The sequence below is a fragment of the Furipterus horrens genome, unplaced genomic scaffold (genome assembly GCF_987537825.1).
Source record: "Furipterus horrens unplaced genomic scaffold, mFurHor1.1.pri manual_scaffold_7, whole genome shotgun sequence".
Classification (NCBI taxonomy): Eukaryota; Metazoa; Chordata; class Mammalia; order Chiroptera; family Furipteridae; genus Furipterus; species Furipterus horrens.
The window spans coordinates 46,371,134-46,394,107 of record NW_028327177.1 but is presented as its reverse complement, the minus strand read 5'-3'; the positions used below and the strand labels follow the sequence as shown (position 1 = coordinate 46,394,107).

Here is a 22,974-nt window from a genome sequence, read left to right as displayed (position 1 = left end):
ACATAGCTCGGAGAAAGTCTGAGATGGGAAAGACTGATTTTGCTCCCTGCCTTTTCCAACTACTTAGCAGTCACGTAGCAAGGAATCCAGTTGATTTTGTTCTTTTCAGGATCTGCCCTCTTTATATACATGAGTTTGCATATAGTTTTTCATGTGACTTATTTCATCATACTCATCAGCTTTATGAAGAAAAAATAAACTTTGATTCCAAAACATTTTTGCCTGAACCTGAGGTGGAGATTATTGTGAGAAGCAAGAAGACACGGGTGACAGTAAAGAAATGGGTCAGAAATGGGGACATGGAAGATCCTTCACTAATTCTCAGATTCTGGTTATTAATATTTTTTAACAACACCCATAAACAAGGGCAGTTTCAGGGCTAAAAATACGAGGAATATATGCACCTGAACCGGCATGGACTGGTGAGACCTTCAGAATCACCACAGAGGCAGCCCTCACATCACTGCTGGACAGGCCTCAACTTTAGACTTGATCTAAAAATACACGGAGCCTCTTTCTTTTGACCTGAATCCCACAGGATGCTTTCTGGCACTTTTGGGAAAATGGTGACTTGGAATTTGCTGCTGTTCCTCGTGGACCTCCAGGCCAGCAGTGTCTGCTGCTCAGGGACCTCACAGGCCCAGCCACCCATCTGTAGCCATTCCTGATGGTTTCTGGAGCACAGCCTGTTGAGCCTCGGGCTCCTGCTCCTGCACCTCCTCCCCCTCCTGCAACAGCAGTGCACCCCACCCCTCGGTCTGGCTGTTGGAGAGTCATTAGCTCAGATAGTCCTTCTGCTGGTGCCCCCCTCCTTCTCCTCTCGGTCATTTGTGCACCACAGTTACAATGCTGACAGGTGTTTTCTTACCCTTCCTGGGAGCTTCATTACGAGTTCCCCTGAATCCCGAAAGTAATTGACTCTTAACCACCATCACCTCCTCTTTCTTGGGTGCCTATGATGTGCCAAGGCACTTGACACACATGATCTCAATTCACCCAACCACCCTATTCAGCCCTATTACAGGTGCTAATAGATGAGGAAACAGCTACCTTGCCCAGGATGTCACTAGTATATAGAGGTATTTGGATCGAAACACATCACACGTTGCATGATCTTTGTCTGCTTCATTTCCATCTTCCCCACTAGACTATACAGGCCTCTGTCTTATCTGTTTATTACTTCCACCTCCACCCTGAACATCCAGCCCCATGCTTGGCCCGTAGCCCTTGTTCCATAAATAACATTTATCAGAGGACCAGATTAGGGATTGAACGGAAGTTTGAATCAATTCCTAAGTAGCTACAGGGTAAAAGACTAACATCCAATTTCACAAAATTAACTTTTTTTTTTGCTATACAAATTTGGCTACGGTCAGAGTCTCTGTAAATAAAATTCTTAAAGACTCCAGGGCTTAATTTACTAATTGGTCTCAAAGAAAGTCACAGTAGCCATTTCCAGCAAGGGCCTGAAAAATGGTGATTTAGCTTCCTACAGTATTGATCCTGTGTAAACATCCCTTTTGGTGACTAGTCAGGTGGTATATGAGGGCCGTTTGGGGAGGAGGGCTTGTTGCTGTCCAGGTGGCTCATACTCCTCCCTAGCTGTGCTCCAATGTCATAGATGAAGGGCACACAGGGAATGGGATCAATAATCCTGACCATGGCAAGGTGCCTGGGACACTGATGGAGATCCAAAAGGGCCACCAGGAGTTCCCACTAACATCAGAAAAGCAGAAGGTTGGGTGGGGATTGTCACAGTGGTCACTTGAGCCAGTGTCGTCCCAACCTGTAGTGATTACGGACCTTTAGACTAAATAACACCCCACTGCTTTCCCATGATTCATCTGTCCTTCCATGCAACTAATTTATTGTGAGTGTGGGGCAGGCCAGGAGACAACCATCTGTTGTAAGTTACTCAATTTACTGATTCAAAGGCTGTAGTGAGAGACACAGCCAGATCGAACATCCAGGCATCATGTCTCCTGTGTTTACTCTAATGATTCTTCCATTACCATCTACTGAATAGCATAAGGGCACAGAATTCCCTGAGAAATTGAGATAGAGCCCACCATGAAGGCCTGAAGCTTCCATCCAAAAGAAGTAACCTTTAATTTGGGGCTAGCAAGAATTAAACCTGCTATCTACTTAATACCGACTTTTTTACATTTGGACTGTCCAGAATTATTTATCCAAGAAATTCTTTGAGGCAAATGATTGTATTAACATACTCATTGGTTTGGAGGGGGGAATGTATTGTACTTACAAGTCTAATTTACCCCAAACCACAAAGTGCTACTAAATGCTATGATTAGAAAAAGGGAAAAGATCTATGTTTATTTATGAAATTTATGCCATTATTATGCATTTTAATTTGTAGAGGAGGAAAAAGAAAGGAAGTGGGTGAATAGAATTTAAATTTCCTTGGAGAATGAATGACTCAAAATGGCTCAGAAGGTGAACATAGTTGGAAATGTCACAGTGATTCATGTATAAAGAAAATTTAATTCAGTTTTATGTAAAGGGAATAGTGTTTTAAATATATTTTACCTGATAACATTATTTTTATTTTTCATATTCTTCTTTACTATAAACCAGAGCCCCTGACCAAGGTTTCTCTTTATTCTGGAAAAATTACCTCAAAAGTTGACTTATATTTTGTTCTTGGCCAACTCTTATTTCCTTTTTTCTTTCAAATGCAGACAAGTGGGTAAAAAATCTGATTAAAAACAGCCATAGTTGTTTTTCCAGTTTTTGAGAAAATTTCCACAGAAAGTAAATTATATACTAGGTATTTGAACGTGTCACTCAAACAATGCTGTAAAATTGTGCCAAACACTTTAGGGAGTGACACAGAAGGGAAGCACTGGTGGTGACTGTTCCTCAGATAAAAAGCTAAGTCTTTAAGTAGCTATGAAATATGCTTATAGGAAAATAGATTTCTAGTTATAATAGGCCAAATATAAAATCTTCTCCTAAATGTCACTTTGGAAATTCACTTTTTTGAAGACAACATTATTTCTAATTCTATAAAACAGATTCAATTGAATATTATTACTTGATTATTGCAATTGATAAATTCTATGTTAGGAAAAATATTGTATGTTTGAATAATATGAATTAATCTTTATAAAAACAACTTTATGTTTTGTGTTTATTTATAATTCTATATATCTATTTTTTGCAAACATATAGCAACATTCTAAATATACATTTATTTTGTACCAGACCCAGTCTTCATGTGCCTGTAAGTTTAAAAAAATAATTTTGTACTCAGAAAATATCTCTCTTAATATAATGGCACAAAAATAATTCTCTTCGCTACTAAATTGTCCATGCAATGCCTTTTGGCTTATATTTAATGAGACTTTTAAATTTTTCAATATCTGTTTTTTTAACTCAGTAAATCAGCAGCAAGAATTATGAAGGGATTGAGAGACGTTTGGACGCATGACTAACAAGACAATTAACAACTAACAACCTGGTGCGGAACACCAGAAATCTGAAAGAGTAAACTTCTATAGGCAGAGTTTATGTGCGCTATAGTAACATAATAGCCATGAATTATCAATAAAAAGCATGCAAGCATGCAAAATACCTTTAAAAGATTTCATCACAAATGCTTCTTTAAACAAACTGTTTCGATCTATAAACAAACATGTGTTGAGTGAGTGAAGGACATAAGCTTCCTTTTCCTTTGTGCCCCCATGTATACACAAGCCCCTTGTTCCCTGAAGTAGGAAGCAATTGAGGGATAAATGCCACATTCTCTCAACCTTCAGCGAATGTCAAGTTTGTGCCTGGCATTGTGGTTGGCACTTTCTGTGTCTTATTTAACTGAGATAAGTGAAACAAATTTACCCATGGATATTTGTAGTTTGGATTTGTTACACTTGAAGCAAAAGGCCATTGGTGAAGCAATAAAGTTTTGTTTGGGGTTGTTTTAGGCCAATTTCAAATTACAATAATATTAGAGTTTAAGATTATTTTCTTCCCATCGATAGCTTGCTTAGTAATTTTTACAAGTAAACTTTTAAGAATATTACCTTGTCTAAAGCTCAACTTTCAAAGTCTGAGTATCAAAATCTGTACCGTGAGCATTTGCTTGTGGCATTAGTAACAACGCCACTCACCCTGCAGCTGAACTTCACTCGGCTGTCATTTTCACTTCTGCACCATGCAAGGTGGTGCTGTGAGCCCCGGGGGCCAGGTCCCAGAGCCCCCTGGTGGGCATGTGGCTCCACCTCCTGGTTACAGCCCCAGCCTGATCTGGCCTCGTTCCAGAAGAGTTCTGGTTCCCATTAAACCTAGGAGCAGTTTCTAGTAATGTGTTCCCAAGAACATACCCAGAGGAAATATCATCTGGCTTTATGGTTCTCAGGGATCTTTTAAAGTTTCCTGCAAAAGAAGGAAACAAATCTGTCTGGGAGTGATTCATTAATAAAGAAGGGCCTTCTGGGCATGGACCTTTATGGCATTTATGGTGTCCGTATCTACAAATTGCTTGGGTTCATGCCTTGGCTAGAACTTAGTAAGCAAAGAAAGAAGATAAATGTCAGAGGAGAGTGTAAGTGACTTTTCCATCATATTTTAAAAGGCTCGTGCTCCACTATAGCCTGTTGATTCTTTATTTTGGCATTTTGTGTTTTAAAGTAACTGACACCCTGCCCTGCCATTTATGTCATCTGCAAACTTAGTAAGTTTGCTCTAGCCTGCCCTCTGGGTATTTAATGAGCATACCCTGCCCCGTAACAAGGGAAATACTCACTAATAACTCAAGGATAATATTTGTACAGGGAGACACTACTCCCAGATTATTGCTGTGATACGAGACAGAATCTGAAGTCCTCATAGATTCTGTCTATGACTTGTCCCCTTTCCATGAGAAGGAATTGTATTAGTCTGAGGGAATTACTCCTAGAAGCCATAGTTGCTGTTCCTCAGGAGTCATGTAGATTTTTTTTTTAAATATCTTTTATTGATTTTGCTGTTACAGTTGTCCCAATTTCCTTTCCCTCTGCTCCCCTCCATCCGGTGGCACCCCTCCCTCCAGTTGTCCCCCCCCTTTTAGTCCATGTCCATTGGTTATGCATATAGTTCTTCTCAACCTCTTCTTGTTTATTCCATTCCCTCCTACTATGCTTCTTAATTCCTGTACCGTCTCCCTCCCTCTCCCCCTTACCCCTCCCTGCTTACCTCCCCCCAGTATGTTCCCCACTTTTTCCACTCTCGTTGCCTATGTAGTTTGCCTTTTTTCGATTGCCTAGCTTCTGTTGTTGGTTCTTGTGATGCAGTTTTCATTTTAATGTTCATAGTTTTGATCCTCCTTCTTCTAAACCAATCCCTTTAACATCTCATATAACAGTGGTTTGGGTCTGATGAACTCCTTCAGTTTTACTTTGTCCTGGAAGCACTTTCTCTGCCCTTCTATTCTGAATGACAGTTTCACTGGATAGAGTATTCATGGCTATAGGTTTTTGCTTTCCATTACTTTGAATATTTCTTGCCAGTCCCTTCTTGCCTGCAGGGTCTCCCTTGAGAAGTCAGCTGATACTCTAATTGGGACCCCTTTGTACATGATTCTTTTCTTCTCTCTTGCTGCTTTTAAGATTCTCTCTTTATCTTTAATTTTTGACAATTTGATTATAATGTGTCTTGGAGTGGTTCTCCCTGGGTCCAGTTTTTTTGGAACTCTCTGTGCTTCCTGGACCTGTAAGTCTATTTCCTTCCCCAAGTTCAGGATGTTCTGCTTCATTATTTTTTCACATTATTTTTCAATTTCTAGCTCTTCTTCTTCGCCCTCTGGCAACCCTATAATCCGAATGTTCGATCTCTTATAGCTGTCCCAGAGGTTTCTGAGCCTCTCCTCACTTTCCTTGCTTTCTGTTTCCTCTTTCTGCACTGGTTGACTGTTTGTTCGTTCCCTATGTTCCAGTTTGTTGATTTGATCTCTGGATTTTATTTCCTCACCACTTGTCTCGTATGTGTTTTTGTTCGTTTCAGTATGAGTGGCTTTCATTCCTTCCCTGTCCTGTTCCAAATCTTTTATTAATTCTGTAAGCCACCTTATAACTATAGCTCTGAACTGAGCCTCTGAAAGGTTTCCTATTTGTTTGTCTGTCAGTTTCCTCATATGCTGCCTGGTGAGGTGCATCACCGGGATTTCAACCGTTGTCTGCTTCATTTTGACAGATTTGTGTTTTGTTTTGCTTTGCTTCCTAGGCAGGCTGTAGGGGGCAGAGCGCCGTGTACTCGTCACTACCCAGTGACCGGCAGTGGTCTGCAACATTTTACACTGTGCTGTGGTGCTTTGTGTGGGGGCAGGGGTCCAAGGTGGATTCCTGCCGTTATTCTCCACTGGGAGACCAGGATTCATCCGTCTGAGGCAACGGGGGGGGGGGGGGGGGGCTGCCTTTCCCAGCGTTGGGGTCGCGAGCTGCCAGGACTGCATCTGGGATTGCTCCCCCTGCCACTCTCTCCACTGCTACAACAAACAGCACCGCCCAACCTTTCCGTTCCGGTTCCGATTCCGCCCCTCCTACCCGTCCGACGAGCACCACTGGTTTATAACTTCATACGTTGGGCTTCCATGTAGTTTTATTTTCTGGAATTTCTGCTTATCTTTTGTTTTGAGGTAGTTGTATTCCTTTCTAGTTGTAGAGGGAGACCAAGCGTGTCTGCCTAAGCCTCCATCTTGGCCGTAAGTCCAGGAGTCACATAGATTTATATTGAGTGGTTATTTATTCCAGAAATGATACAAGACTGCATATTTTCATTAATTCTCAGAACTTTCTTTGAAAGCTCTAATTATATGTAACGCTCGAAAAGAGGTACTGGCATTCTCTGCAGGTGTGCTCATCCCATGGCCTCTGTCATTGTGGCCTCAGTGACTTTATGTTCCTGACATGAGACCCCCACATTCATTTCTCTCTTGAACCCCAGACATAGAACATAAAGCTTTTCCTTCTGAACTCAGACACCAGAAGGAGATTTCCCTTCTCAGTCACCTGGACAAGCTGGGGGTCTTTAGATGCATTTGCAAGCACTGAGGTGAGAGACCCACATGCTGGGTGAAGTGATCAGCGTTCAGTAAGGCTCATCAAGCAGTAGGAGCCAGACACCATTCTAAATGTTTGGCGTGTGTTCATTTACTTAATCCTGATGTAATAAAATATGGAGATGGATAATATTTTATCTCTTTCTACAGGTGAGGAGATTGAGACACAAAGAATTTAAGTATCTTGCTGAAGGACTTAACTGGCCAGGTAGAGGCAATATCTAAACCAGACAGGCTCCTCTCCAGACTTCCTACTGTGTGGTCCTCTCATTTAAGGCAGCATGAGAGGAGGTCTTCATGGGCACCAGACCTCTCAGGAGCTGAGTGCTCCCGGGTTACCTGTTTCTCTCTGTTGGAAAGTTTGTTGTTGTTGTTGTTCCAATTAGTAACTGGATCACTGTAAATTCTGGTAAAATCCACCTTCCTCAGAATCTGTGACTCATCTTGACTGACACTGTTTTCCAAAATAATCCATTGTTCACCTACTTGTGCCCACCCCCATCCAGTTTCTTAAGAACTGTTTTCCTGGTTCACTTCCCATTTTCTTTAGAACTACATAAAGGAATTCCTCTTGCATGCACTTTGTGTAACTGTAGAATGGTGATAATATGGTATCTCTACAAGACAATAAATTCTATACACACGCAGACTCGAACCAGAGCTGAGCCAGACTCGGGCGTGTGTATGTAGGAGCTTCTAGGGGCTTTTCCCCCGTCTTGGACCCTTATCGTCCTGATGGCAATGCTGTTTGCAGATTGAGAATGATGCAGGTGCCTATTCAGATGTTGAGAAATGTGTTACATTGGATATAACTTTGAGTGGGAGGAAAATTTTTATTCTTGATAAATAGTAATGTTAGCAGAAACAGAGTTGCAGTGATTATGAACTGTGATTTAGAGGTGAGAAAGGCCTGGGATCCCAGCTCAGCCCCTTGGTGGCACTTTGAACTTTGGCAGGTTCATTTACTTATGCAACAGGTAATTGTAGACTCGTATGTGCCAGGTACTGCCATAGGCTCTGGAGATGCAGAGAACAAAGCAGATCAAAGTTGCTCCAGTGAAATTTAACGCTAGTATGGGAGACAGACAGTAAATGAATAAATACATGTTCATCTTGCTGGCTCCATCTTTAATATATTATACATCCATACAATAACTAGGTCTCGCCACTATAGTCAAGGACCAAACCCCTGGTATCATCACAATAGTCTGTTAACTGATCCCTACTTCCATTCTGGCCCCCTACAACCCCTTCTCAGCAGAGCATCCAGAGAGGCCCCTCTAACTCAGGAGTTCAAGCCTTCCTGGGCTCAACATGCCACAATGGTGTCATTCTCTGTGGATTTAGTCATGGTCCTTATAGCAGCCCACAGCATGCACAGAGTATGCCTGTTAGCTTGCCTGCCTCCTTCCTTCCAGACCACCCACATGTGTGCCTCCAGCCCTCTGCACTTGCCTTTTTCCAGCACCTTTGTGATCACTTCCTCGCCTCTTCCAAAACTTTGTTCAGATGTTGCCTTTCCAGGGAGCCCCTCCTGCTTGACAGACAGAACAGTCTTGAACGTAGGAGGAACTCAATTATCTATTGAATATATAAGTATGCCAATCCTAAAATCCAGACCAGATATGTCCCTTAATAGTTTAATAGCTCTGTAACCCTTAAGTGGAGTGAATTAGCCTGTTTTCAAGGTTTGGGGGGTCCTCTTCTTTCCAGACACTTGATGTTCGGATGTGTCATGATAGTAAACCCAGAGGACATGAATGAAGGAACATTTAGCCTCTTAGGAGAAGCTAAGGGAAAGACAGGTAAATTACCTTATTTGTTACATCTGTCCAGAATTTATTCCATTTTAGGCTGGTAATTCTGGATTCCAGAAACAGGAGGCTATGACAGATCATAGAGCATTAGGAATGGTTTGTTAACTCCAAACTGTTTTGAGCTTCTCCTTAATGTGATGCACACAGCTTTTGGGAGCCACCTCTAGGACTCTAAGCCTAAGAGCTCCCTCAAGACCTAAAGAAAAGCACTGAGAAGGCCAGAAAGTACATGTCTAGGATCCCATGGGATGGCTTAGAGCAAAGAGGCTCTTTTGTGGCAGGTTTATTGTGTAGCATTTTTATGCAGTTCTACCCAGAATCTGTTAAGCAGGAAAAAGAAAAATCAATAGCAGGTAAACCAACTAGGGCAGCTAAGTGAAGCGGTTTCTCTGAGCCTGATAAAGCAGAAGGCACATTGGGCTACATGGGAAGAGCTGACACGATTCTGTGTGATGCTTTCTTGGCGGCAGCTGGATGCAGATACAGGAACAAAGAGTAGCTTGTTCAGATATACTCCCCAATTCGACGATCCGTGAACCAACATTCAGGAAAAGAGCCAGAGGAAACTAAGAAAGGGGAAAGCTGCAGAGGCCTCCGTGTTTGTGTCTGAGCACATAGCCACAGACCATTGCCTAAAGCCAGGGCGGCCTCTTGGGGGAGTCCTTCCTCTCGCAGCAGCTCAGTTTCTTTATTGGCCACATAGTGATCAGGAGAGGGGTCTAGCATGGAGCCACTTGGCCTTGTTTAAGTTCCAGCTCCACCTCTTTTTAGCTGAGGTAGTTAGCATTTTTCATGGCAAGTTATTGAATGTCTTAACATTTTGGGGACTTAAGTTTCTTCATGTGTAAAATGTGGGAGAGTAATAGCCCCTACCTAATAGAGTTATTATAGGAGTTAATGTGCTAGTATTTGTAAAGAGCCTTAGAAAAAAATCTGTCATATAGTAAGCACTACCAAGTAGTTTTTGTGGTAATCATTATCATTATGTACTATGTACCTAATGAGTATGTTATTAATGAACATAGTCTGTCTTTATAGCCCAAGGTATTTTTGCAATTTATTTGATCTACATTAAGCTTAATAGAGACTTAGGTTCCTTGTTCCATTAGAAAACAAAAAGATTAAATTCAGGACAACATTTTTTAAATTTAAATCAAAATGTCTCTTTTTATAAACACTTAAATAGTACTATGAACTATCTCAGCCTCTAAAATGTATCAGAAGGGTTCTAGAATAAGTTTCTTAGATATGAAGAAGATATATCTAATGTATATAACTGTCATTAAGTTTAAGTATTTAAAATGTTTATCCAGTTATCATCAATCTGTTTAGTGATAATAATGCCATTTCCCTTATCCCCAGGGACTTAATACAGTACCCGTGTATTCTCTTTCCTCCTCTCTACTGACTTTTTCCTCTGACATCATTTCCATATATTTGATGAATGTGGGCATTCTGTCCTAGAAATGCTGATCCCTCTAGTCAGGGCAGTGCAGGTAGATACAGCCTAGATCTATCAGTTGAGTCTCAAGAGCCAAACTAGCCACGCAGTCTGGGGCTTTCAGGTTTTAAATTCTTCCCATCTTGAAACATTGCCTTTTCATGCAGGATGTGAGGGAACCAAACATCAGGTCAGGGTGCTGTTTCAGCAGATTAGTGGTGGGAGGTTTAGCCAGTGGCTCACTTATGTGGGAAGCTTTATCAGAGGTAGTTACTTCTAAGCAGAGGCTCCTCATGAAGGGAAGGTTGGGGTAGCACAGCCGTGGTATAAGGAACTGAGATGCTTGTGCAAAGGCTGCACTAAGGAGGACATTTTTATTCAACACACTCATATTTTCAGCTGCAAAACAGCTGGCTCTGCAGAAGCTTCAGTTGTGAACATCTTCGAGGCCACTTTCAGGTAAAAAATCTCCAAAAGTTCCTTTTTGAACATTAAAAATGTGGGTTGAAAAAGTTGAAAAGTACCTCTTTTTCTTTTTTTTTTTTTTAATAGATATAACTTCAGATGTCAGTTTGGTGCAGTCTGGGGAAAATTCTTTCCCTTTGCTACTCTAAAACAACTAACAGTAATAACAATGATAAATTTTAAAAACCTCTCAACCATATCAGTCCTTCTAGTCTTCCAGTCTCATTTTTGGTTCTCATTTTAACATTGCCTAGAGATATTATTCTTATCTATTACTTTGAACATTCATAATTCATATTATTCATGATTTACATGAACAAGTGGGGTCATGGTATTTCTCTTAGTAGCCAGAAAACAAACACACTCTGATACGTGCCCAGCCACATGCTCTCTATCTCAGGAAGGCTGCTTTGAAACTTTTGATCTCCCAGGATGGAGTGATCAAAACTCAGACAGCATCGCTGAAAACAGTTAGTGGGCATGCTCTGCCTTCTCTTAATTGGTTTTCTCTTTATTTGAGTTCTGGAAAAATAGGGGTATAGGAATTTCTCATTGTGATAGAAGAGCTGACATTCCAAATAGCTCGCCTCTCATTGCAAGGTTTTGAGAAGTTGGTTGAAATATATTCCTCACTTTTTGTCATGGATCCTTGCCATCTTCTTGTGGTTTCCCACGATGGCCTGTTTGCAGACATTTTTCAGTACTGCACTGCTTCTCAGGCTGACCTGTGTCAAAGGAGACTGGGTGATGGCTGTGACTGTGCAGGCTTTCATTGCTCCCTGTGCCTGGCATCATGCTAAGTTCTTCGTGTCCTTTATCTCATTTTAGGTCTGCAACCATCTGGTAAGGTAGGTTATGCATCCCTCTACTGTCAAGAAGGCCAAGGCTCAGCTGTGGGTAAATAACCTGCTTTGGGACACACAGGCAATAAGCGATGGAGCCCAAGGTTAACCCAAGGTCTTTCTGATTTCCAAGTTTATACTTTCAGTAAACATTTGTACTGTCGTTGAACAAGTGGGCAAAACATCATGCCTCGCAGATTTGTGTCCCTGACTCAGTGACTCCAAGGACACCTTCCGCAAGGGCATGTGGTTTCTAGTAGAATGAGAACTGAGGAAAGGCACATGGCCTGAGAATATTTAAAGAAGATAACCAAACTGCATTTGCACATAAATATTTTATCATTAGTTAAGATACCCTCTGCATAATATGCTGCTTTCTTATTGAGATTGCTTTAGGAAATCTTTATGTATCACTTTTCCAGGTGCTTTCCTTTTCTTATTGACTTATAATTGACATGTTATATTAGTTTCAGGTGTTCAACATGATTTGACATTTGCATATGTTGCAAAATGATCACTACTATAAGTTTAGTTAATATCATCACCAAAACCCAAATACAATACAATCCCACTTTCTTACTATACTAAGTATTTTTCTATCCTTTTCTTCTATTTTTCTTAACATACAATGTAAATATTACTAACTGGCTTGCACAGTCTCAACTATTATTAATCTATCAACCCCTCTATCAAAAATTATATTTTTCCTCCCCAAAAACAACTCGTATCTATTCTTCTTATAGTATAAAAGCTCAAATCTCTTTACATTTATATTAATACGGGCTAGTTGGCTAACGATAGCAGGATAGAGTGGGGGATACTTTCTGAGGGTGTGGGTCTCCTGCCTGGGCTGTGTGTTTATGTCTTTAACAGCATATCCACAAAAGAACTCAAGACAAAGCAGATAGAGTGACTCTCAACCAAGTAGCCAGAAGGAAGATCCTATCAAAGAACATCTGAAATATAACCGAACAGCATAAACAAACGACATAAAGGGTAACTTAAGACCATCAGGCTCAGGATATCAAAGAGACTGCACCACTGAAACTCCCAGACCTTCGATAAAGAATATTACACCACAAAGGAGGGAAGTCAAAGCAGACTACCCCCCCAATAAATAAATAGATAAATAAATAAATAAATAAATAAAAACAAAAAGAATCCAACATGGTAAGACGCAAAAATAACCCCTCAATGAAAAGAAAAGAGGAATCCTCAGAAAGAGAGATAGACGAAATAGACATAGCCCAAATGTCAGACATGGAATTCAAAACAATGGTGGTAAAGAAGCTCAATATACTCGACATCCTTAAAATCAACTATGACAACCTTCAAGGAAGTTACCAGCAGCTCCAAGAAAATTACAGGGAACTGGCAGAGAACTACACCAGCATAAAAAAAGACATAGAAATCGTTAACAAGAACCAGGAAGAACTTAAGAATACAATCTCTGAACTGAAAAACACAGTAGAATCAGTCAAAAGCAGACTAAACGAAGCAGAAGATCGGATTAGTGAGTTAGAAGATAATGTAGAGAAAAACTCCCAGACAATACAGCAAAATGAAAAACGATTGAAAAAATATGAACAAGATGTAAGGGAATTACAGGATAGCATTAGGAAAAATAATTTAAGGATCATCGGAATACGAGAGGAAGAAGAAAAGGAACATGGAATTGAAAATCTGATAGGAGAAATAGTGACAGAAAATTTTCCGAACCTGATGAGAGGAAAAGCTATGCAAGTCCAAGAAGCACTGAGAGTTCCAATCAAGAGGAACCCCCAAAAACCCACTCCAAGGCACATCATAGTTAAAATGGCAACATTCCAAGACAAAGAGAGAATCCTAAAAGCAGCAAGAGAAAAGCAGCAAATAACATACAAGGGAGCTCCGATAAGGCTATCAACTGATTTCTCAACAGAAACATTACAAGCCAGAAGGGAATGGTCAAAAATATTTCAAGCAATGAAAAACAAAGGCCTACAACCAAGAATACTCTACCCAGCAAGGCTCTCATTCAAAATAGAAGGTGAAATAAGGAGTTTCTCAGACAAAGGAAGACTGAAAGAATACATCTCCACCAAACCAGCATTGCAAGAGATGCTAAAGGGACTGTTCTAGGAAAAAACAAGAGAGGAGAGGAACAGAGGTACAAAGGGAAATGAATAAATACACGTCAATAATAACCTTAAATGTAAATGGATTAAATGCTCCAATTAAAAGACATAGGGTAACGGAATGGATAAGAAAACAGGACCCACATATTTGCTGTCTACAAGAAACACACCTCAAAACAAAAGATTTACACAGACTGAAAGTAAAGGGATATAAAAAAATATTCCAAGCAAACGGACCGGAAAAAAAAGCCGGGGTAGCAGTTCTCATATCAGACAAAATGGATTTCAAAGCAAGGACAATAAAAAGAGACAAAGAAGGACATTTCATAATACTTAAAGGAACAATCCATCAAGAAGATATGACTTTGATAAACATATATGCACCCAACATAGGAGCACCCAAATACATAAAGCAAATACTAGAAGACCACAAAAAGGATATCAACAACAACACACTCATAGTAGGGGACTTCAACACTCCATTATCAACAATAGACAGATCATCAAAGCAAAGAAACACCAAGGATATACAGGCATTGAACAACACACTAAACCACATGGATCTAACTGATATATATAGAACTTTTCACCCCAAAGAAGCAAAATATACATTCTTTTCAAGTGCACATGGGACATTTTCAAAGATAGACCACATGATAGGTCACAAAACAAGCCTCAACAAATTCAAGAAAATTGAAATCATATCAAGCATCTTTTCAGATCACAATGCCTTGAAACTAGAAATCAACCTCAGAGGAAAAAATCAAAGACACCCAAACTCATGGAGATTGAATAACATGCTATTAAATAATGAATGGGCTAACAATGACATCAAAGAAGCAATCAAGAAATTTCTAGAAACTAATGATAATGAGCACACAACAACCCAAAACCTGTGGGACACAGCAAAAGCAGTCCTGAGAGGGAAGTTTATAGCAATACAGGCATATCTGAAAAGGCTAGAAGAATCTCAAATAAAAAACCTAACCACAATGCTACAAGAACTAGAACAACAACAACAAACAAAGCCTAGGGCAAGAAGAAGGAATGAAATCATCAAGATCAGAGCAGAACTAAATGACATAGAGACTAAACAAACAATCCAAAAGATCAACGAAACTAGGAGCTGGTTCTTCGAAAAAATCAACAAAATCGACAAGCCTCTAGCCAGTCTAATCAAGAAAAAAAGAGAGAAGACACAAATAAACAAAATCAGAAATGAAAGAGGAGAAATCACGACTGATACCTCAGAAATACAAATGATAGTTAGAAATTACTTCAGACAACTGTATGACAAGAAATTTGACAATCTAGAAGAAATGGACAAATTTCTAGAAACATACAACCTTCCAAAACTGAATCAAGAAGAAGTGGAAAGTCTCAACAGACCAATAACAAAGAAGGAAATTGAAACAGTAATCCAAAATCTCCCGGCACACAAAAGCCCTGGACCGGATGGCTTCACAGGCGAATTCTACAAAACATTCAGGGAAGAACTAACTCCTATCCTCCTCAAACTGTTCCAAAAAATCCAAGAAGAAGGGAAAATCCCAAACTCTTTCTATGAAGCCAGTATTATCCTAATCCCCAAACCAGGTCAAGACACAACAAAGAAAGAAAACTACAGGCCAATATCACTGATGAACATCGATGCTAAAATCCTCAATAAAATATTGGCAAACAGGATCCAGCAACACATCAAAAAGATCATACATCATGATCAAGTGGGCTTCATTCCAGGGATGCAAGGATGGTTTAATATTCGCAAATCAATAAATATAATACATCACCTAAACAGAATGAAAGACAAAAATCACATGATCATATCAATAGATGCAGAAAAAGCATTTGATAAAGTTCAACACCCATTTATGATGAAAACACTCAGCAAAATGGGAATAAAGGGAGCATATCTTAACATAATTAAGGCTATATATGAGAAGCCTGAGGCCAACATCATACTCAATGGACAAAAACTGAAAGCATTCCCCCTGAACTCAGGAACGAGACAAGGTTGTCCACTCTCTCCACTCCTTTTCAACATAGTGTTGGAAGTCCTAGCCACAGCAATCAGACAAGAAAAAGAAATAAAAGGAATCCAAATTGGGAAAGAGGAAGTGAAACTTTCATTATATGCAGATGATATGATAGTATACCTAGAAAATCCTATAAACTCCACTAAAAGACTACTCAATATAATAAGTGAATTTGGCAAAATCGCAGGGTACAAAATAAATATACAGAAATCCAAGGCATTTCTGTACACCAACAATAAAATAGCAGAGACAGAGACAAAAAAGAAAATACCATTTACTATAGCAACAAGAAAAATAAAGTACCTAGGAGTAAACTTAACCAAAGAGATAAAAGACCTGTACTCTGAAAATTACATAACATTGAAGAAAGAAATTAAGGAAGAAACAAATAAATGGAAGCAAATACCATGTTCTTGGATGGGAAGAATCAACATCATCAAAATGGCCATACTACCCAAAGCAATTTACAAATTCAATGCAATCCCTATTAAAATACCAATGACATATTTCACAGACCTAGAACAAATACTCCATAAATTCATATGGAACCAAAAAAGACCCCGAATAGCAAAAGCAATCTTGAGACAGAAGAACACAGCAGGAGGAATCACAACACCAGATATCAAACAATACTACAAAGCCACTGTAATCAAAACAGTATGGTACTGGCATAAGAACAGACATATAGATCAGTGGAACAGAATAGAGAGTCCAGAAATAAACCCAGGCCTCTATGGTCAACTAATCTTTGATAAAGGAGGAAGGAACATAAAATGGAGTGAGAAGAGCCTCTTTAACAAATGGTGCTGGGAGAACTGGATAGGGACCTGCAAAAAAATGAAACTAGACCACCAACTTACACCACACACGAGAATAAACTCAAGATGGATCAAAGACTTAAATGTAAGCCGTGACACCATAAAAGTCCTAGAGGAAAACATAGGCAAGAAAATATCAGATATCTCACGTAACAATCTCTTCACGGATACATCTCCTAAAGCAAGAGAAATAAAGGAAAAAATAAATAAATGGGATTACATCAAACTGAAGAGTTTCTGCTCAGCAAAAGAAAACAACAGCAAATTGAAAAGGAAACCAACCATATGGGAAAACATATTTGCCAATGACATCACAGACAGGGGACTGATATCCAAAATATATAAAGAGCTGATACGACTCAACATCAAGAAAACAAACAACCCAATTAAAAAATGGGCAAGGGACCTGAACAAACACTTCTCCGAAGAGGACATACAGAAGGTCCATAGACACATGAAAAAATGCTCAACATCATTAGCCATCAGGGAGATGCAAATAAAAACCACAATGAGATACCACCTTACACCAGTCAGAATGGCCATCATCAACAAATCAACAAGCAACAAGTGCTGGCGAGGATGTGGAGAAACGGGAACCCTACTGCACTGTTGGTGGGAATGCAGACTGGTGCAACCACTATGGAGAACAGTATGGAATTACCTCAAAAGATTAAAAATGGAACTGCCTTTTGAACCAGCGACTCCACTACTAGGATTATACCCGAAGAATCTTGAAACACCAATTCAAAAGAACTTATGCACCCCTATGTTCATAGCAGCACTGTTTACAATAGCTAAGTGCTGGAAACAACCTAAGTGCCCATCTGTAGATGAGTGGATCAAAAAACTGTGGTACATTTACACAATGGAATACTATGTAGCAGAAAGAAAGAAGGAACTCCTACCATTTGCAACAACATGGATGGAACTAGAGAGGATTATGCTTAGTGAAATAAGCCAGGCAAAGAAAGAAAAATACCATATGATATCACCTAATACAGGAAACTAAAGAACAACACAGACAAAGGAACTAAATAGAACAAAAAGCAGAGTAGCAGTCAATAGGGGGGAGGGGAGAGGGAGAGAAGGGGGATAAGTAAGGGAAGGGTTTAATTAAAGAGCCTGTATGAAGGACTCATGGACATGGACAGCGGGGAGGGATATGATTGCGGGAGAGGGGGTGGGCTGGGTGGGGGAGAGAAATTGGGGGAAAAGGGGACAACTGTAATTGAAAAACCAAAATAAAAAAAAAATAAATAAAAAAAAAAAAAAAAAAAAAAAAAAAAAAAAAAAATATCATCACCACACATAATTAAATTTTCTTGTGATGAAAGCTTTTAAGATCTACTTTCTTAGCAACTTTTAAATATGTAATACAGTATTAACTATGGTCAACATGCTGTACATTACACCCTCATGACTTATTCATTCCGTAACTGAAGTTTGTACCTTTGGATGCCTCCTTTTTTATCTTCCTGATCTAGCTTTTCTCATCTGAATTATCCTGCAAATTGTTTAATAGTGAAAAATGATGGAGGATATAGGAATAATAGAATAACCATACTGATATCCATTGTCTACGAAAAGAAATTCAGACAGGGCACCTCAAGGAGACCTCTGGTATTTCACCAGAAGAACTTTCTAATTTATTTTTGTGTCAGAATATGCACTTACTGCTGTGTTCCATCCCAGAAGTGGTCACCCCTTCACTATAGGTAAGGATAAGCACTACTCAAAGGAAGGGGGATACCAGCCCAATTGTTGAGGTTTTGACTTACCTATCCAAGAGCTGAGTTATAAAGAATTTAGCAATACAATAATTGCATGCCTCTGGGATCCAGGCAATCCCCAAGGTGAGAAAACAAGAATGGCTATAACTGAGCTCTAAGAGTAGATGATGGTTATTTAAAGCCCTGGAGGGGTGGCTGGGATCAGAATCAGCCGAGGCAACTGTTAACCAACACATGCCTTGCCCATCTAGACAACATCCACATAGGGTGGAGTTTGAGGGTTAGTGATTTGGGGTGCCCCCCATGAGAAGTCTAGGGATGCTCAGTGGATGCTGCTTTGGAGGCATATCAGACACCTATGTTTCCCTTCTACTTACCCTTTGCTAACTCAATCATTTGAATATTAATGATGCTCCCTTGAGTTAAGGGTGAATAACAGACACCATGATGTCTTCATGGAGCTTATGTTCTGGTGGAGCTTATGTTCTGGTGCGGGAGACAGATAATGAATGAAAAAAGGTTTCAATTAATGACAGATTTATGTAGAAAAATAAGCATTGTAATAGGATGGGGCATGTTGGGAGTACAGAGCTCTGTGGCTGCAGGCCTGAGAAAGTGACATCTGAGCAGAGGCCAAACGAGGTAAGCCAGAGAGTCATTGATCTCCCTTGTCCATATGCACAGACGGTGGATGCAGCTTAAATCGTCTCACTGACATAACAGTATAATAAAGCCTTTGGTTTACTCTGACATGGGTCTGAGAGCCTGGTAGAGTTCATCAAACTAAGGAAAGGTTTAGTTTTAATTTTAGTCCATATTATGTTCCCAGATTCCAAACAACCATCTGATAATGCTGGATATGTAACATTTTGAATTAAAAAGTTTCATTTGTCCTATGTGCAAATGAAATATAGTGATGTGTTCAACTCATTTTGTATTTTTTTTTCCCCTTGAATTGCCCAGGGAATATGCCAGACAGCAAAAATTATAAAAAGTTTAGAATCTTTATAATTAGTTTATTTTTAAGTTGATTTTTATTATGATAATGTAAGATAGCCACACATTGCACATACTAAAAGCACAGCTGCTTTCTTTTAGAAAATTGTTCTGTTGTCATAGAATTATTAAAGGCTTCCTTTTGTCTTTGTCCTTATTTTATAATATACCCAAGAGTCATTTTTCCCCCAAATGTTTCAACATTTCTGCCATATGCCTCTGAATAATATTTCACAAATACTCATGCATGTCTGCTTCCTGGAGCTCTGTATCCCCAGGGTCATTTCTGGGCTAGTTGCTGTCTAAGCTGCTCGGCTGCTGCTGGGCTGGGACTTCCCACCAGAATCCTGGAACTGCCCTTGACTGCACCTGGGGTGGGGGTGAGAGGGGGACACCCTCTTTCCATGAAGTTCTATGTCTTTTCTTTCTAGGTTTATTCTTTGTCTTAAGAAACACATCCTCTGTGAGCCTTCTAAGTGCCTGGGAAGCATATTTTTGAATCCCTGCATGTCTGAAAGGTATCTTTATTCCATCCTTGTGCTTGAAGGATTGCCCAAGCATAAAACTGTAGGTTAAAAAGCTATTCTCCCTCAGTTTTGAAGACATTACACCATTGCTTTCTGGAATCTAGTGCTGCTTTTAAGAAGCACAATGCCATTTTGGTTCCTGTATGTGTCCTATTTTCCTCTCAAAGCTTTTAAAGATCCTCTCTTTTTCCTGATGTTCTGAAATTAAACACGGACATGACTTAGTGTGGATTTTTCATTTGTTTCTTTATTCTTCGGACCGCTATTTCTGGCTCTAGATGCCTGTACCCCTCCACCTGACTTTTTAGTATTATTTCTTAAATAATTCCTCCTCTTCGTATTCTGTTTTTGTTGCATAGAATTTTTATTACTTGAACATTGAATCTTGTGTGTGGATCCTCTCATTTTTACCGTCTTTTCATTTTTCTAACTTGATTTTTGCTCTACTTTCTAGGAGATTTCCTGATTTTCCTTCAAATCCTTTGGTGGAATCTTTATTTCAATTAAGTATTTAATTCCCAATGCTTATTTTTGCCTTTTTAAAACAAGAGCATTTGGTTTTTATTTTAGGGCTGCAATAACTTCACTTGTTTTTTTAGACAATATCCTAGGTCTTTTGAAGTTTTCTTCAAATGTCCTTTGAATATTTCCTTTTCCTCCAGGTGCCATTTTTTTCTGTTTGATTATTTGGGTCTCTGGCTTTCATGTTAGAAGCCAGGCTACCTATTAACACTTAAAAGAGATCCTGAGACTCAGATTGAGATCTCAGTGTGTGAAAGTGAGAGTTGTTGATGGCTTCCTGCAATCTGGAATCATGCTGAGCCACGTTCCTCCAAACTGGAACCCCTAAACTTCCTTTCCCATTCACTGCTGCCTCCCTCCACCCCCACCCAGGGCTGATCAGTTTCCTCAGTTATAAAAGAAAAAATTCCTTCTGGAGAATGTCCCTACCTCCTGCTACTAGTGTGGTGAGAGCTTCACAGAGGAAGGAGATGAAGACCCCACTGCTTGGTACCTTAACTTAACTCAGCCCTGCTCCCAGCCATCCCTGCCCACGCAGGAGTCCTGTGGGTTTGGGGCCTATCAGCGCTTCAGGAGTTCCACAGGCTGGATGTTTTCAGCTTGGTTTCTAAACTCCCCACCCCCTGCCTCAGTCTGTACTGCTCCCTGGTCCTGCCTCTTTGGGGAAGGGGTGGTGCTGTGAAAATTTACTTGTTTTTTACTGGGATCTTCCAGCAGACTCTTAGGGTAGAACTTCTGGTGACTGTCGCCTTAGGTTAGCTACTGCTCATCCATCTGCTTTGTGTCTCTCTTCTGCTTTTCTTGCCCTTTTTATTATTTTATTCTCATTTTAACATGATTTTAGGAATGAAAGGAGATAACAAAAGAAGTCATGCTGCCATTCTGAACCAAAAGTAACTTTTAGGACTTTTTAAAAATTTCTTTATATATTTCATATTATTCAAATCATAACAGTCAGTATCATTAACTAATATTCTGCATGTATGCTTCCACTTTGGAAACCATTGTGCAGAAGATGCTACATTCTGTAACACATGAACATGATATGGTAAAGATTTTATACAGTTCATAATTAAAAGTTATTTGATTAATATGACTTGTGTTTTATAAAAATTAATTGAAAAAGAATTTGTCATTTGCCAGACATTTTTGTAGCCGTCCTGATTATTGATTCTGAGATACAGTTTCTTCCTGAACAGACTTACTTTGGAAGACAGAATAAAAGCAGATTTCTAAGTTCATTAATAGTGTTTGTGACAGGACTTCAATTTTCTTCTATTTATATAGAAAATACATTTGTCTGATTCTTTACAAATTAGAAAGCTATGATATCCATACAGGTGTTTCTAATTTTATACCCTCTTTTACATCTCTGGTAAGTTGGCTTACCTTATTTCTTATCTATTTTAAGTTCTTATGCAGGTGCGTTGGGGGGAGGGGCGAAGAGGGTGTCCTGGTTAAATAGTGAAAGTGTCAACTAGAGAAAGTGGTAATGAAAGTAGAAATCATTCAGCCTTAAAGGGGAAGACCGGGTTCCGAGTGACACCTTCCTGGTCAGTAGGTCTAATAATTAAGATTGGTCTCTATTCCACATACATATCAGAAAGCGCATATACTGGCAGAGCCCTTAGTACTGAATTAATTAGGATATTCAGTCACCCCAGGGTAAAATGAATTAGGCTGGCTGTTACCTCCAACTGTGAGATCCTTGATTTCCGTGATAGCAAAACGTGGTGAGCCATTGCTAAGAGGAGTTCTGATAGATTCATCTTGGGGTGGCATCGTCCACCAGAAAAGTTTCATCCTCAAAGCCCAACAGAGCTAGTAAGCTAGTTAAATAGAGACTGGGATTTCATATCACACTACACTCGTAACTTGTTTCATTAGACCTTTTTATTATTTTTGCCTACACTTTTTAAGTCCCTGAAATGCTATAATAGCCCCCACCCTGGTGACTGTTCTGGGGCAGTTTCAAAAAATGCAAGAGGATAAGAAAACACCCTTTAAAAAAATCACTAATTCTCGAAAAGATTTCCATATTTAAAGAGAACTTAAATTTGCAAAGCATGTGTTGTTCTTAAAACTTTCCCAATACTTTTTGCATATCTCTATTAGAATGGTCATTTATAGTATAGAATTAATAAGGAGGACAGGAAATGTCAAATACACTGTTTCTGAATCTTGTTCTTCTAAGTAGATTACAGAGAAACCGGGATTTAAAAAGAAAAATTGTTCAATTTTTCAAAATTTGGAAACCAAGAAGTCAGTTCTGCCCAAATCCTTTTTCTTTAATGCTGATTTTTTTCTTTTTAATCTCTGATCAAAATAAGTTTAAAGCGTTTTATTTTGGAGTAGTAAATCATTGAAGTTTAGAATTGTTCTGTTTGATTTATATGGAATTTATACATGAATATGTTTTTGGGAACAGATTTCAAATAACAATATGAATGTATTAAATTTCTTGTGTTTCTCATCTCATCTCATACAACTTGGTATTTTCATAGGCATGAAGAAGGAAGTTTATATGATAGTACCTTGTTGTCTTCAGTACTGTTTAAATAACATATTCTAACCCATGCCATATTCTGAGCCACCAGAAGGGAAAACAC

The 22,974-nt window shown here is 39.3% G+C and overlaps 1 protein-coding gene across 9 annotated transcripts in view; it reads left to right on the top strand.

Annotated features, from left to right (window-relative positions):
• The window catches only part of FAM110B (family with sequence similarity 110 member B), a 150,725-nt gene that overhangs the window by 103,113 nt on the left and 24,638 nt on the right, over positions 1 to 22,974 (top strand). The gene's annotated exons all lie outside the window — the stretch shown is intronic.